Below are 15,209 nucleotides of genomic sequence, written 5' to 3' on the forward strand. Positions count from 1 at the left end.
TAGCCCCTGGCTGATGGTCTATAGATGCTCAAAACTATATACAAACTAACTCCGTTGAAATGCATCTTACTAGGGTATAGTAGGTTTAGGTTTACCTTTAGTAAGTTTAGTTTACCTTTACATTAAACACATCTCATTGGCACTATTTTCAATTTCATAAGACAATATTTATGTATTTCTTACATAAACATATTTTTTTTATTTTTTATTTTACCTTTATTTAACCAGGTAGGCAAGTTGAGAACAAGTTCTCATTTACAATTGCGACCTGGCCAAGATAAAGCAAAGCAGTTCGACAGATAAAACGACACAGAGTTACACATGGAGTAAAAACAAACATACAGTCAATAATGCAGTATAAACAAGTCTATATACAATGTGAGCAAATGAGGTGAGAAGGGAGGTAAAGGCAAAAAAAAGGCCATGATGGCAAAGTAAATACAATATAGCAAGTAAAATACTGGAATGGTAGTTTTGCAATGGAAGAATGTGCAAAGTAGAAATAAAAAAATAATGGGGTGCAAAGGAGCAAAATAAATAAAAAAATAAAAATTAAATACAGTTGGGAAAGAGGTAGTTGTTTGGGCTAAATTATAGGTGGGCTATGTACAGGTGCAGTAATCTGTGAGCTGCTCTGACAGTTGGTGCTTAAAGCTAGTGAGGGAGATAAGTGTTTCCAGTTTCAGAGATTTTTGTAGTTCGTTCCAGTCATTGGCAGCAGAGAACTGGAAGGAGAGGCGGCCAAAGAAAGAATTGGTCTTGGGGGTGACTAGAGAGATATACCTGCTGGAGCGTGTGCTACAGGTGGGAGATGCTATGGTGACCAGCGAGCTGAGATAAGGGGGGACTTTACCTAGCAGGGTCTTGTAGATGACATGGAGCCAGTGGGTTTGGCGACGAGTATGAAGCGAGGGCCAGCCAACGAGAGCGTACAGGTCGCAATGGTGGGTAGTATATGGGGCTTTGGTGATAAAACGGATTGCACTGTGATAGACTGCATCCAATTTGTTGAGTAGGGTATTGGAGGCTATTTTGTAAATGACATCGCCAAAGTCGAGGATTGGTAGGATGGTCAGTTTTACAAGGGTATGTTTGGCAGCATGAGTGAAGGATGCTTTGTTGCGAAATAGGAAGCCAATTCTAGATTTAACTTTGGATTGGAGATGTTTGATATGGGTCTGGAAGGAGAGTTTACAGTCTAACCAGACACCTAAGTATTTGTAGTTGTCCACGTATTCTAAGTCAGAGCCGTCCAGAGTAGTGATGTTGGACAGGCGGGTAGGTGCAGGTAGCGATCGGTTGAAGAGCATGCATTTAGTTTTACTTGTATTTAAGAGCAATTGGAGGCCACGGAAGGAGAGTTGTATGGCATTGAAGCTTGCCTGGAGGGTTGTTAACACAGTGTCCAAAGAAGGGCCGGAAGTATACAGAATGGTGTCGTCTGCGTAGAGGTGGATCAGGGACTCACCAGCAGCAAGAGCGACCTCATTGATGTATACAGAGAAGAGAGTCGGTCCAAGAATTGAACCCTGTGGCACCCCCATAGAGACTGCCAGAGGTCCGGACAGCAGACCCTCCGACTTGACATATGAACTAAGTGTGCTTGATTATTTATGTTATAAAATCAATTAAATTAAGATGTTTTGTCACTGGCCTGCACACAATACTCCATAATGTCAAAGTGAAATTGTGTTTTCGAAATGTTTACAAATGAATTCCAAATTAAAAGCTGAAATATCTTGAGTCAATAAGTATTCAACCCCTTTGTTATAGCAAGCCTAAATATGTTCAGGAGTAAAATGTGCTTAAAAATTCAGATAATAAGTTGCATGGACAATAATAGTGTTTAACATGATTTTTGAATGACTACCTCATCTCTGTAGCCCACACACAATTATCTGTAAGGTCCCTCGGTCGAGCAGTAAATTTCAAACACAGATTCCACCACAAAGACCAGGGAGGTTTTCCAATGCTTCGCAAAGAAGGGAACCTTTTGGTAGAAGGGTAAAACAAAAAGCAGACATTGAGTATCCCTTTGAGCATGGTAAAGTTATTAATTACACTTTGGATGCTGTATCAATACACCCAGTCACTACAACGATACATGTGTCCTTTACTCAAAAATAAGTAAGTGGAATGGAATGGAACCCAGGTGTGTATGATCAAGACAAAACAAAACAAAAATGAAACATGGATCGGTGGTGTCTAGAAAGCCGGTGATGCTGAACGCCGCCCGAAGAAGGAGAGGGACCAACTTCGGCCGAAGTCGTGACAGTACCCCCTGCGCCTCAGCCACCAGTACTTCCCAGCAAGACAGCGCACTGTCCGACCGATGCCAGTATGACCCGAGGATGGTGACGTGTGGGCCCAACAGATCAAACAATCGCGGACATCAAACGGAACATACAGATGCCCAACAAGACACTGTGGGGGAGTGGGCTCTGCACGTGGCGCCCGCACGATGTCCGCATCCACCTCCCATACCACAGGTGCCACCAGAAGCTGGAATTATGGGAGTGGGATCCGCGGACCGCTCCTCCGTGTCATACATCCTGGACAGTGCGTCTGCCTTAACGTTCTGGGAACCTGGTCTGTAGGATAGAGTGAAAACAAAGCGGGTGAAAAACAGAATGTAGGTGCCAGAATGTACTCCAGATTGCGGTGGTCAGTCCAAATTAGGAAAAGGTGTTTAGCCCCTCAAGCCAATGTCTCCACGCTTTCAGAGCTCTGACAACAGCCAGCAGCTCCCGGTCCCCCACATCATAGTTTCGCTCTGCCAGGCTGAGCCTCTCCGAGCACTGAGACAGCACAGCCTCTATCCCAGCCTCGGACGCATCCACCTCCACTATGAATGCCAAAGAGGGATCAGGATGAGCCAGCACGGGAGCCCAGGTAAACAGAGCCTTCAGGTGACAAAAAGCCATGTCCGCCTCAGCCGACCACTGTAGTCGCACGGTCCCCCCTTCAGTAAGGAGGTAATGGGAGCAGCTACCTGACCAAAAGCCCTGTCCGCCTCAGCCGACCACTGTAGTCGCACCGGTCCCCCCTTCAGCAAGGAGGTAATGGGTCAGGGTAATGGGAGCTGCTACCTGACCGAAACCCCGGATAAACCTCAGGTAGTAGTTGGCAAACCCTAAGAACCGCTGTCGGCCAATTACGCACGGCTGAAATGTGGTAATTCTCCATCTCCACCCCTGACGCGGAAAAGCGGTACCCTGGGAAGGAGATGGACTGTTGGAAGAACAGACATTTCTCAGCCTTGACATACAGGTCATGCTCCAACAGTCGACCAAGCACCTTGCGCACCAGATACACATGCTCGGCACGTGTAGCAGAGTATATTAGAATGTCATCTATATACACCACTACACCCTGCCCGTGCAGGTCCCTGAAAATCTTGTCTACAAAGGATTGGAAGACTGATGGAGCATTCATTAACCCGTATGGCATGACGAGATACGCACCAGGTTGTAAGCGCGCCTGAGGTCCAATTTTGTGAAGAAGCGCGCCACGTACAATGACTCTGTAATACTGGCTATGAGAGGAGGTGGGTAACTGTATTTTATCGTGATTTGATTCAAACCTCGATAGTCAATACACGCGCGCAAACCTCAATCCTTCTTCTTCACAAAAAAAGAAACTTGAGGAGACAGGTGAAATGGAAGGCCGAATGTATCCCTGTCCCAGAGATTCGGTGACATATGTTTCCATAGCCGCCGTCTCCTCCTGTGACAGAGGATACACGTGACTCCTGGGAAGTGCAGCATCTTCCAGGAGATTTATCGCACAATCCCCCTGTCGATGGGGTGGTAATTGAGTCACATTCTTTTTACAGAAGGCGAGTGCCAAATCGGCATATTCGGGGGGAATGTGCATGGTGGATACCTGGTTTGGACTCTCTACCGTAGTGGCACCTAAGGAAACACCTACACACCTCCCTGAACACTGACAGGACCATCTCTTGAGAGCCCTCTGTTGCCATGAAATAATAGGATCATGAGAGGCCAACCAGGGAAGGCCCAACACAACAGGAAACGCAGGAGAGTCGATCAGGAAGAGACTAATTCTCTCATCATGACTCTCCTGCTTTATCATACGGAGTGGAGCTATGACCTCCCTGATTAGCCGTGACCCCAACGGACGACTATCTAAGGCATGTACAGGGAAGGGGACATCAACAGGAACAATAGGAATCCCTAAACTAAGTGCAAAGGTACAGTCAATAAAGTTCCCAGCTGCGCCTGAATCTACTAGCGCCTTATGCTGGGAATGCTGGGAAAACTCAGGAAATGCTATATACAACCACATGTGTGCAACAGGGAGCTCTGGGTGAGGTGTCTGCCTACTCATCTGAGATGATCCACCAGTGCTCCGCCTGCCACCTCAATTACCTGGGAAACCTCCCCAGCACCGACCAGCAGTGTGTCCTCTGCGGCCACAGTTGGTGCAGGGAACGGTCCCCCCTCCGGTCCCCCTCATAGCAGCACCTCCCAGCTCCATCGGGGTAGGATCAGAGGTGCTGGGGGATGGAACTGACGGACCCCGATCCGGACGTCCGCGGGAGGCCAACAGGTTATCCAGCCGGATGGATAGGTCCACCAGCTGGTCCAGGTTAAGGGTGGTGTCCCTCTTTCCCAGATGGCGTTGGCCCAAACCAGTGCTTTTCCAGTCAAACAAGATATGAGGGTGCTTGCTCTCTCGCGTCCTGAGGAGGCCGGTTGAACAGCTGCCAGGTAGACCTCCAGCTGGAGTAGGAACCCCTGGCACCCGGCAGCCGTTCCATCATAATCTCCCGGGAGCGAGAGTCGAATCCCACTGAATCCTGATGAAGGAGGTGTGGACATCTGGGTCGGCTGTTGTGGGAGCTGGGAAGGTGCTGATGGGTGAACCGGAAAACCACTTCTCTCCCATCGGTCCATGGTTTGCAGCATGGCTGTACCAAGACTCTGTAACATGATCGTGTGCAGCTGAACACGCTCCTCCATTGGGAGAGGAGGACTGGCTGTACCTGCTGACTCCATTTGTGGTGCGTTATTCTGTGAGGACGTTGGTGAATGGAAAAATGCAGAGTCAGGCGCAGGACACAGATATGAGTAATAGTCCAAAATGTACTCAAAAATAAGTAAGGTTCCAACAAGGAACAAACACAATAATCCAGAGCACTAACAACTAGAACCCACATGACAAACAATAACGCACAAAACAGAGAGGGAAGTCAGAGGGTTAAATAAGGAACATAATTAATGGAATGGAAACCAGGTGTGTATGATCAAGACAAAACTAAATGAAACATGGATCGGTGGTGTCTAGAAAGCCGGTGACGTCGAACGCCACCCGAAGAAGGAGAGGGACCAACTTCGACCGAGGTCGTGACACTGACACTCCATCTTAACTCCTCCATTTCTACTGGAATGGTTGAACAGTGTAGAAAAGAGAACATCTCTCGACAGTTTTTTTTATTCTCATCAAGACCAGTATCGAGGCTGGGGGATCTAGTTTCATGTGTTTCTTTTACGCCTGATACATTAGGTTAAACCGATCACCTTTTGGGTTCGTGCACAGTGGCAAGAAGTGACAATCACACAACACCTTTTTTTTAAACTAGACAAGTCAGTTAAGAACAAGTTCTTATTTTCAACGACAGCCTAGGAAGAGTGGGTCAGCTGCCTTTTTCAGGGGCAGAACAACAGATTTTTACCTCGCCAGCTCTGGGATTCGATCTTGCAACCTTTCAGCCATTGCTCTAACCACTAGGCTAACTACTACACGGATGACCCAAAAAAATACTCTCTGTCTGGCTACCACACATAAGCTACTTTCTGTCACTAAAACCAAAAGTGAAACTAAATTATATAAAAACGAAATAGAAATGTTTATATAAAACTTAAACTCAATAAACTCGTAAAGTTAATCTAAAAATGAACTTAAACTGAATTTCAAACAAAAATGTTAAAACAAATAGAATAAATAAAATTAAAATAAATAAAATAAAAACTAATACAAAACACAAAACTATGATAACCTTGGTACACACACAGCCTCGTGCCGGTTTGGACCTTTTCTTGTCCTTGTTTCCTCCCCAAGGGTGTGTACATGACAGTATCTAAACTGTGTTTACCCTTCACTACACCACTGAAGATGCTATGACACAACTGTGTGTGTGTGTGTGTGTGTGTGTGTGTGTGTGTGTGTGTGTGTGTGTTTGTGTGTGTGTGTGTGTGTGTGTGTGTGTTTGTGACATGAGAACAGACCTCAGGGGGGAAACACTGCCTTTATCTGACTTCCTGACATACTATTTCTCAATATGACCACAACTACTACACTGATGAGAAGGAAAAATACTCTCTCTCTCTTGGTATCTCTCTTCCTCTCTCTCTCTCTCTGGGTATATCTCTCTCTCTGGGTATCTCTCTTCCTCTCTCTCTCTCTCTCTCTCTCTCTCTCTCTTTCTCTGGGTATCTCTCTCTGTCTCTCTCTGGGTATCTATCTCTCTCTCTCTGTCTCTCTCTGGGTATCTCTCTCTTTCTCTCTGGGTATCTCTCTCTCTGGGTATCTCTCTCTCTCTCTCTCTCTCTCTGGGTATCTGGGTCAGGGTGGTGACTAAGATAATGAAGTTCTAGCAAAGAATGGGACTAGACTTCACATCCCTTACAAAAAAACACACAAAAGAATTACATGAGAAAAGATCAAGTGGCAAATATGTATGTATTCTGACACTTGTGAAGATTCAAATACATTTTTCTCAATTGAACAAATTACATGAGACATGTTCACGAGTCAGACACATGGTTTTCCAACACAAGTGAACAAATTACATGTTCACGAGTCAGACACATGGTTTTCCAACACAAGTGAACAAATCACCGGAAAAACTAACGTGGGAAAAACAGACACGTGAGTTAGAAAACTGCATTTTCACGTTTTAATTTCAAATAGGGCTGTCAAACAATGGAGTTTATTGCAGAATTTTAAGTAAAATAAGTAAAGTGACGGTTAGCAAAATAAGGTCAATTTATAAACACACTTTATTTAACCTGTGAAGTTGTGAAGTTTTTGACATTGTTGTTTTTATCTGTATGGATTAGGTATTTTTGATGTTTTCAGTGCTTTCAGACAAAGCGAGAAGAAAAAAACCTGCACTAAAATTACAAAAAGTTAGGTTGAGTTTAGGGCTGTTGCGGTGATCATCTTACCACCACACCGGCGGTCACGAGTCATGAATTCAGTCAAATTCCACGTGCCTGTTTAGTCACGCTAACTAGGCTTCTCCAAGCTTTGATGCTGCTGATGGTCATTAGTAACCTACGAAACTTGCTAACTGCCTGGTACTCAGCACTCTATTGTGACTTGTGAATGATGCCCAACGTAAGGCAAGAAACAATGCCTCTTTTTTTTACTTTTTCAAATCATAGTCGCACATCTCATGTACTGTAGCCTAGCCCAAAGGCCTATATGTTTTGAAAACCTATAAGGTTTGTATCACAAATAAAGTGGCTAAATAACTTTTTAAAATGAAGCACATTAATTGGCTTTACAAGAGGTGTACAGTCATGGTCAAAGGTTTTGAGAATGAAACAAATATACATTTTCACAGTCTGCTGCCTCTGTTTGTTATGATGGCAATTTGCATATTCTCCAGAATGTTATGAAGATTGATCAGATGAATTGCAATTCATTTCTAAGTCCCTCTTTGCCATGCAAATGAACTGAATCCCCCCAAAAACATTTCCATTGCATTTCAGCCCTGCCACAAAAGGACCAGCTGACATCATGTCAGCGATTCTCTAGTTAACACAGGTTTGAGTGTTGACAAGGACAAGGCTGGAGATCACTCTATCATGCTGATTGAGTTCAAATAACAGACTGGAAGCTTCAAAAGGAGAGTGGTGCTTGGAATCATTGTTCTTCCTCTGTCAACCATGGTTACCTGCAAGGATACACATGCCGTCATCATTGCTTTGCACAAAAAGGGCTTCACAGGCAAGGATATTGCTGCCAGTAAGATTGCACCTAAATCAATAATTTATCGGATCATCAAGAACTTCAAGGAGAACAGCTCAATTGTTGTGAAGAAGGCTTCAGAGCGCCCAAGAAAGTCCAGCAAGTGCCAGGACTGTCTCCTAAAGTTGATTCAGCTGCGGGATCGGGGCGCCACCAGTACAGAGCTTGCTCAGGAATGGCAGCAGGCAGGTGTGAGTGCATCTGCACGCACAGTGAGGCGAAGACTTTTGGAGGATGACCTGGTGTCAAGAAGGGCAGCAAAGAAGCCACTTCTCTCCAGCAAAAACATCAGGGACAGACTGATATTCTGCAGAAGGTACAGGGATTGGACTGCTGAGGACTGGGGTAAAGTCATTTTCCCTGATGAATCCCCTTTCCGCTTGTTTGGGGCATCCGGGAAAAAGCTTGTCCGGAGAAGACAAGGTGAGCGCTACCATCAGTCCTGTGTCATGCCAACAGTAAAGCATCTTGAGACCATTCATGTGTGTGGTTGCTTCTCAGCCAAGGGGGTGGGCTCACTCACACTTTTGACTAAGAACTCAGCCATGAATAAAGAATGGTACCAACACATCCCCCGAGAGCAACTTCTCCCAACTATCCAGGAACAGTTTGGTGACGAACAATGCCTTTGCCAGCATGATGGAGCACCTTGCCATAAGGCAAAAGTGATAGCTAAGTGGCTCAGGGAACAAAACATCAATATTTTGGGTCCATTGCCAGGAAAATCCCCAGACCTTAATCCCAATGAGAACTTGTGGTCAATCCTCAAGAGGCGGGTGGACAAACAAAAACCCACAAATTCTGACAAACTCCAAGCATTGATTATGCAAGAATGGGCTGCCATCAGTCAGGATGTGGCCCAGAAGCTAATTGACAGCATGCCATGGCGGATTGCAGAGGTCTTGAAAAAGAATGGTCAACACTGCAAATATTGACTCTTTGCATCAACTTCATGTAATTGTCAATAAAAGCCTTTGACAGTTATGAAATGCTTGTAATTATACTTCAGTATTCCATAGTAACATCTGACAAAAATATCTAAAGACACTGAAGCAGCAAACTTTGTGGAAATAAATATTTGTGTCATTCTCAAAACTTTTGGCCACGACTGTAGAGCCTAACTGGCATACATAAGCAGCGTGTGAGTTTCAAGTTATGGCAAGACCATTTTCACCATACAAATGCACCTTTATAATAAAAGCATTACATGCAGAATCGCATTTGCGGTGACTTTTGATAATGGTGTTTGCCCTATAGCCTACTGCCCGTGTACACATTGCTGTGCTTACAATGTCAAGAAATAGCCTAATAGTTTATAAACATTTTAAGCTAAATGTTCTCATCTGTTGTAGCAGCCACATTGAGTAAAAATGTTTTTTTTATGCTAGTGGTTGTATTAATTTGAGATCTATCGCATCCCACAACCTTCCAAGACCTATGTTTGGAATATTTATTTCTCGCACAAAATATAATAGGTTAACTTTTGTACTATGGGGGATAGTAGATTGACATAGGCTACTGTTATTGCTGTTTGTTAGGCCTACTCATCTTGTTGGCTGACGAAAAGTAAATGTGGACAATTCTTCCAATATCTTCAATATGCACCTTGGAATTGGATAAGGATGCGGGCAGTCTGTCTTCACTTGTAGCCTGTCACTTGTAGCCTGTGAGAAAGATCCAATCACCTGAGGGAGAGCCATGTGAGTGAGAGGTGCTTCGGAGCACAGCACTCGGGGAGAAGGGCACAACTCATGGAGAAGGACACAACGCAGCACTCCGAGCCAAGGGCACAATAGTGGCCGCAAAAGGCATAGATTTTTTTAGGGGGCATTATGGCCACACTAAGGGGATGCTGCTTTTAAAGTTACTTTTTTCAAACCATCATTAGAGTCGCATGATGTAGCCTTACAATATATTACAAATCAAAACATATAGCCCAATGTTTGTAGAACAACTAAAGTTACATTAATAACTCTAAATTTGTAACGATTCTCTATCTCCTCCTTTGATGAAGAGGTGGAACAAGGATCGGACCAAAATGCAGCGTGATGATGATTCATGATATTTTAATGAAGGGAAAAACTATACATGAAGAAACTACAAAATAATGAAATGTGAAAAACCGAAACAGCCCTATCTGGTGCAAACACAAAGACCGGAACAATCACCCACAAAACCCAACACAAAACAGGCTACCTAAATATGGTTCCCAATCAGAGACAATGACTAACACCTGCCTCTGATTGAGAACCATATCAGGCCAAACATAGAAATAGACAAACCAGACACACAACATAGAATGCCCACCCAGCTCACGTCTTGACCAACACTAAAACAAAGAAAACACATACGAACGATGGTCAGAACGTGACAGTACCCCAGAACGCACAACCTAAACCTATAGGGGAGGGTCTGGGTGGGCATCTGTCCGCGGTGGCGGCTCTGGCGCTGGACGTGGACCCCACTCCATAATTGTCTTAGTCCACCTCCTTAGCGTCCCTTGAGTGGCGACCCTCGCCGCTAACCTTGGCCTAGGAAACCTAACAACGGGCCCCACTGGACTGAGGGGCAGCTCCGGACTGAGGTAGCTCAGGACTGAGGGGCAGCTCGGGACTGAGGGGCAGCTCGGGACTGAGGGGCAGCTCGGGACTGAGGGGCAGCTCGGGACTGAGGGGAAGCTCAAGAGGAAGCTCAGGACTGAGAGGAAGCTCCGGCAGGTTGATGGATCTAGCAGATCCTGTCTGGCTGGTGGTTCCGGCAGATCCTGGCTGACTGGCAGATCCTGGCTGTATGGCGAATCCTGGCAGACTGGCGGATCCTGGCAGACTGACGGCTCTGGCAGACCCTGGCTGACTGGCGGATCCTGGCAGACTGGCGGATCCCGGCAGACTGGCGGATCCTGGCTGACTGGCGGACTGGTGGATCCTGGCGGATCCTGGCTGACTGGTGGATCTAACTGATCCTGGCAGACTGGCGGCACTGGACAGACTGGCGGCGCTGGGCAGACTGACGGCACTGGCGGCGCTGGGCAGACTGACGGCACTGGCGGCGCTGGGCAGACTGGCGGCACTGACGGCGCTGGGAAGACTGGCGGCACTGACGGCGCTGGGCAGACTGGCGGCACTGACGGCGTTGGGCAGACTGGCGGCACTGACGGCGCTGGGCAGACTGGCGGCACTGACGGCGCTGGGCAGACTGGCGGCACTGACGGCGCTGAGCAGACTGGCGGCGCTGGGCAGACTGGCGGCACTGACGGCGCTGGGCAGACTGGCGGCACTGACGGCACTGGGCAGACTGGCGGCGCTGGGCAGACTGGCGGCACTGGGCAGACTGGCGGCACTGGGCAGACTGGCGGCGCTGGGCAGACTGGCGGCACTGATGGCGCTGGGCAGACTGGCGGCACTGACGCCGCTGGGCAGACTGGCGGCGCTGGGCAGACTGGCGGCACTGGCGGCGCTGGGCAGACTGGCGGATCTGGAAGAGTCTAGTTGACTGGCAGATCTGGAAGAGTCTGGTTGACTGGCAGATCTGGAAGAGTCTGGTTGACTGGCAGATCTGGAAGAGTCTGGCTGACTGGCGGATCTGGAAGAATCTGGCTGACTGGCAGATCGGGAAGAGTCTGGCTGACTGGCGGATCGGGAAGAGTCTGGCTGACTGGCAGATCTGGAAGAGTCTGGCTGACTGGCAGATCTGGAAGAGTCTGGCTGACTGGCGGATCGGGAAGAGTCTGGTTGACTGGCAGATCTGGAAGAGTCTGGTTGACTGGCAGATCTGGAAGAGTCTGGCTGACTGGCAGATCTGGAAGAGTCTGGCTGACTGGCAGACTGGCGGCTCTGGCTGCTCCACGCTGACTGGCGGCTCTGGCTGCTCCATGTAGACTGACAGCGCTGAACAGGCGGGAGACTCCGACAGCGCAGGAGAGGAGAAAGGCTCCGGCAGCGCTGGAGAGGCGAGGCGCACTGTAGACCTGATGCGTGGTGCTGGCACTGGTGGTACTGGGCCGAGGACACGCACAGGAAGCCTGGTGCGGGAAGCTGCCACCGGAGGGCTGGTGTGTGGAGCTGGCACAGGACGTGCAAGGTTAGGGAGGTGCACAGGAGGCCTGGTGCGTGAGGCTGGCACCATCTTCATCAGCCGACTAACACGCACCTCAGGACGAGTATGAATCGCTGACCCAGGTGCCATCAAATCCCCGACACGTTCCGTCGGGCGAATTCCATGCTTAACGCACCAACACAGCAACTCCCTCATTTCTCTCTCCTCCAATTTCCCCATTTACTCCTTCACAGTCTCTGCTTCGCTCACCTCCAACACCGGCTCTGGTTCTGGTCTCCTCCTTGGCTCCTCACGATAAACAGGGAGAGTTGGCTCAGGTCTGACTCCTGACTCTGCCACACTCTCCCTGAGCCCCACCCCCCCCCCCCCCCCCAATAATTTTTTGGGGCTGACTCTCGGGCTTCCTTCCGCGCCGCCGTGCTTGCTTCGCCAACCTCATTCTCCGATAACCTTCCGCGCACTGCTCCATCGAATCCCAGGCGGGCTCCGGCACTCTCCCTGGGTCGACCGCCCACCTGTCTATCTCCTCCCAAGAAGTATAGTCCATACTGTACTCCTCTTTGGGCTGCTCCTGTTGCCTCCTCTCCTGCTGCACCTTGGGGCGGCTACACTCCCCTGGTTTAGCCCAGGGTCCTCTCCCGTCGAGGATTTCCTCCCATGTCCAGAATTCCTTATTACAAATCTCCTGCTGCCGCTGTTGCTTCTCCTGCTGCTCCTGCCTGTTGACACGCTGCTTGGTCCTGTTGTGGTGGGTGATTCAGGCCAAACATAGAAATAGACAAACCAGACACACAACATAGAATGCCCACCCAGCTCACGTCCTGACCAACACGAAAACAAGGAAAACACATACGAACGATGGTCAGAACGTGACAAAATTAAGCATATAGATACCTATTTCTTTGTTAACCGCTCAACACAGCATAGCGGCATGTGCACACTCCCTGAAATCGTTTGGAAAAAATATACTTTCTTTCTATTTAATTCAGCTTTGTTCAATTGTATTCGTCATACTATAAAATAACACCATGGAAATCTAATCAAATCTTTTCTGCTAAATGAACTGTGTAGCCCACAGCCACTTGGCACAGCCAGATCGGGACCTAACATAAGCACAACTATGCTATTCTGTTCTTCTGAAATAGACTACATTTTCTTCATATCATGTTTAGACCTGTCTAAAGTAAATAATGGATTTATTGTGATGGTGTAGGCTATATTACATAGACTTATTAGAGATGTTCCAAAGGTCTGCATCAGTAGCTTGTAGGCTGTGTGTGGAAGCCAGGGAGATGATGAATGTGTTTATGTTACTTAACGGTCAAGTACCGTGAGACCGACAGTTATTTGCTTGACAATCACCGGCTGAAAAAGAATTGTGACCTCCAAAGCCCTACTTGAGTTAATTAAATTACGTCTGACAGCGCTAATTTTAACATGTTAAAAAGGACCAATAAAAACAAACGGAGCGCTAACTCCTCTGTTCCAACGATCACATGTGAAGAGAATAACACCATCTCACCACCACATTTGAACCTTCAATTCCACATATGAAAGTAAAATGTTCACGTGAATGTTTCTTACGTGAAAACGCAAATTTAATTTCCACGTGATATATTTTCACATATTTTCACATGTGTAATGTGTGAAAGTGAGATTTTCACATGTGGAGTTTTCTTGCATGTGAAACTGAAAATGTTATTTCCACATAATAGATTTTCAATTCCACAAGTTGAACTTGAGATTTTCACATTAAAAAGTTTTTCACGTGTAAAACTACATATCCTCACATGTGAGGTGAGAACATGTTTTTCACGTGTAAAACTACACATCCTCACATGTGAGGTGAGAACATGTTTTTCACGTGTAAAACGACATATCCTCACATGTGAGGTGAGAACATGTTTTTCACGTGTAAAACTACATATCCTCACATGTGAGGTGAGAACATGTTTTTCACGTGTAAAACTACACATCCTCACATGTGAGGTGAGAACATGTTTTTCACGTGTAAAACTACATATCCTCACATGTGAGGTGAGAACATGTTTTTCACGTGTAAAACTACATATCCTCACATGTGAGGTGAGAACATGTTTTTCACGTGTAAAACTACATATCCTCACATGTGAGGTGAGAACATGTTTTTCACGTGTAAAACTACATATCCTCACATGTGAGGTGAGAACATGTTTTTCACGTGTAAAACTACATATCCTCACATGTGAGGTGAGAACATGTTTTTCACGTGTAAAACTACATATCCTCACATGTGAGGTGAGAACATGTTTTTCACGTGTAAAACTACATATCCTCACATGTGAGGTGAGAACATGTTTTTCACGTGTAAAACTACATATCCTCACATGTGAGGTGAGAACATGTTTTTCACGTGTAAAACTACATATCCTCACATGTGAGGTGAGAACATGTTTTTCACGTGTAAAACTACATATCCTCACATGTGAGGTGAGAACATGTTTTTCACGTGTAAAACTACATATCCTCACATGTGAGGTGAGAACATGTTTTTCACGTGTAAAACTACATATCCTCACATGTGAGGTGAGAACATGTTTTTCACGTGTAAAACTACATATCCTCACATGTGAGGTGAGAACATGTTTTTCACGTGTAAAACTACATATCCTCACATGTGAGGTGAGAACATGTTTTTCACGTGTAAAACTACATATCCTCACATGTGAGGTGAGAACATGTTTTTCCTCTCACGTGAAAAGTTGGTGTTAAAATGTAATACATGTGAAAATATGGTTTCATATGTAAATAAGCTGAGATTTCACATGTGAAACTGAAAATGTGAAGTGGCTTTTTTTATTTAACTAAAGCCTTTCTCAGATATGTACTCTTGGGCAAAGACAGTAGAGTGTCAAGATAAAACTGCTTCTCCAATAGAAATCTGCGATCACACTTGTAGGCGATGTCATGGCAACGTTGGCTAGCTGCTAAGCTCATCTGTAGAAAAACATCAATTGGTCTGATGGTTGTCTCGAGCCGAACTGCGAATGTGCAGGCCATCAAATCAAAGGCAGTCCTTCGATATAAAGTTGTTTTTGACTAAAATGAAAGTGTGTCAGATTGTCAATCTCACGAGCTTGGAGTAATAACAAGTTCAACTACTTAAGACATTG

This window comes from Oncorhynchus kisutch, linkage group LG29, assembly GCF_002021735.2.
Source record: "Oncorhynchus kisutch isolate 150728-3 linkage group LG29, Okis_V2, whole genome shotgun sequence".
In the NCBI taxonomy this organism is placed as follows: Eukaryota; Metazoa; Chordata; class Actinopteri; order Salmoniformes; family Salmonidae; genus Oncorhynchus; species Oncorhynchus kisutch.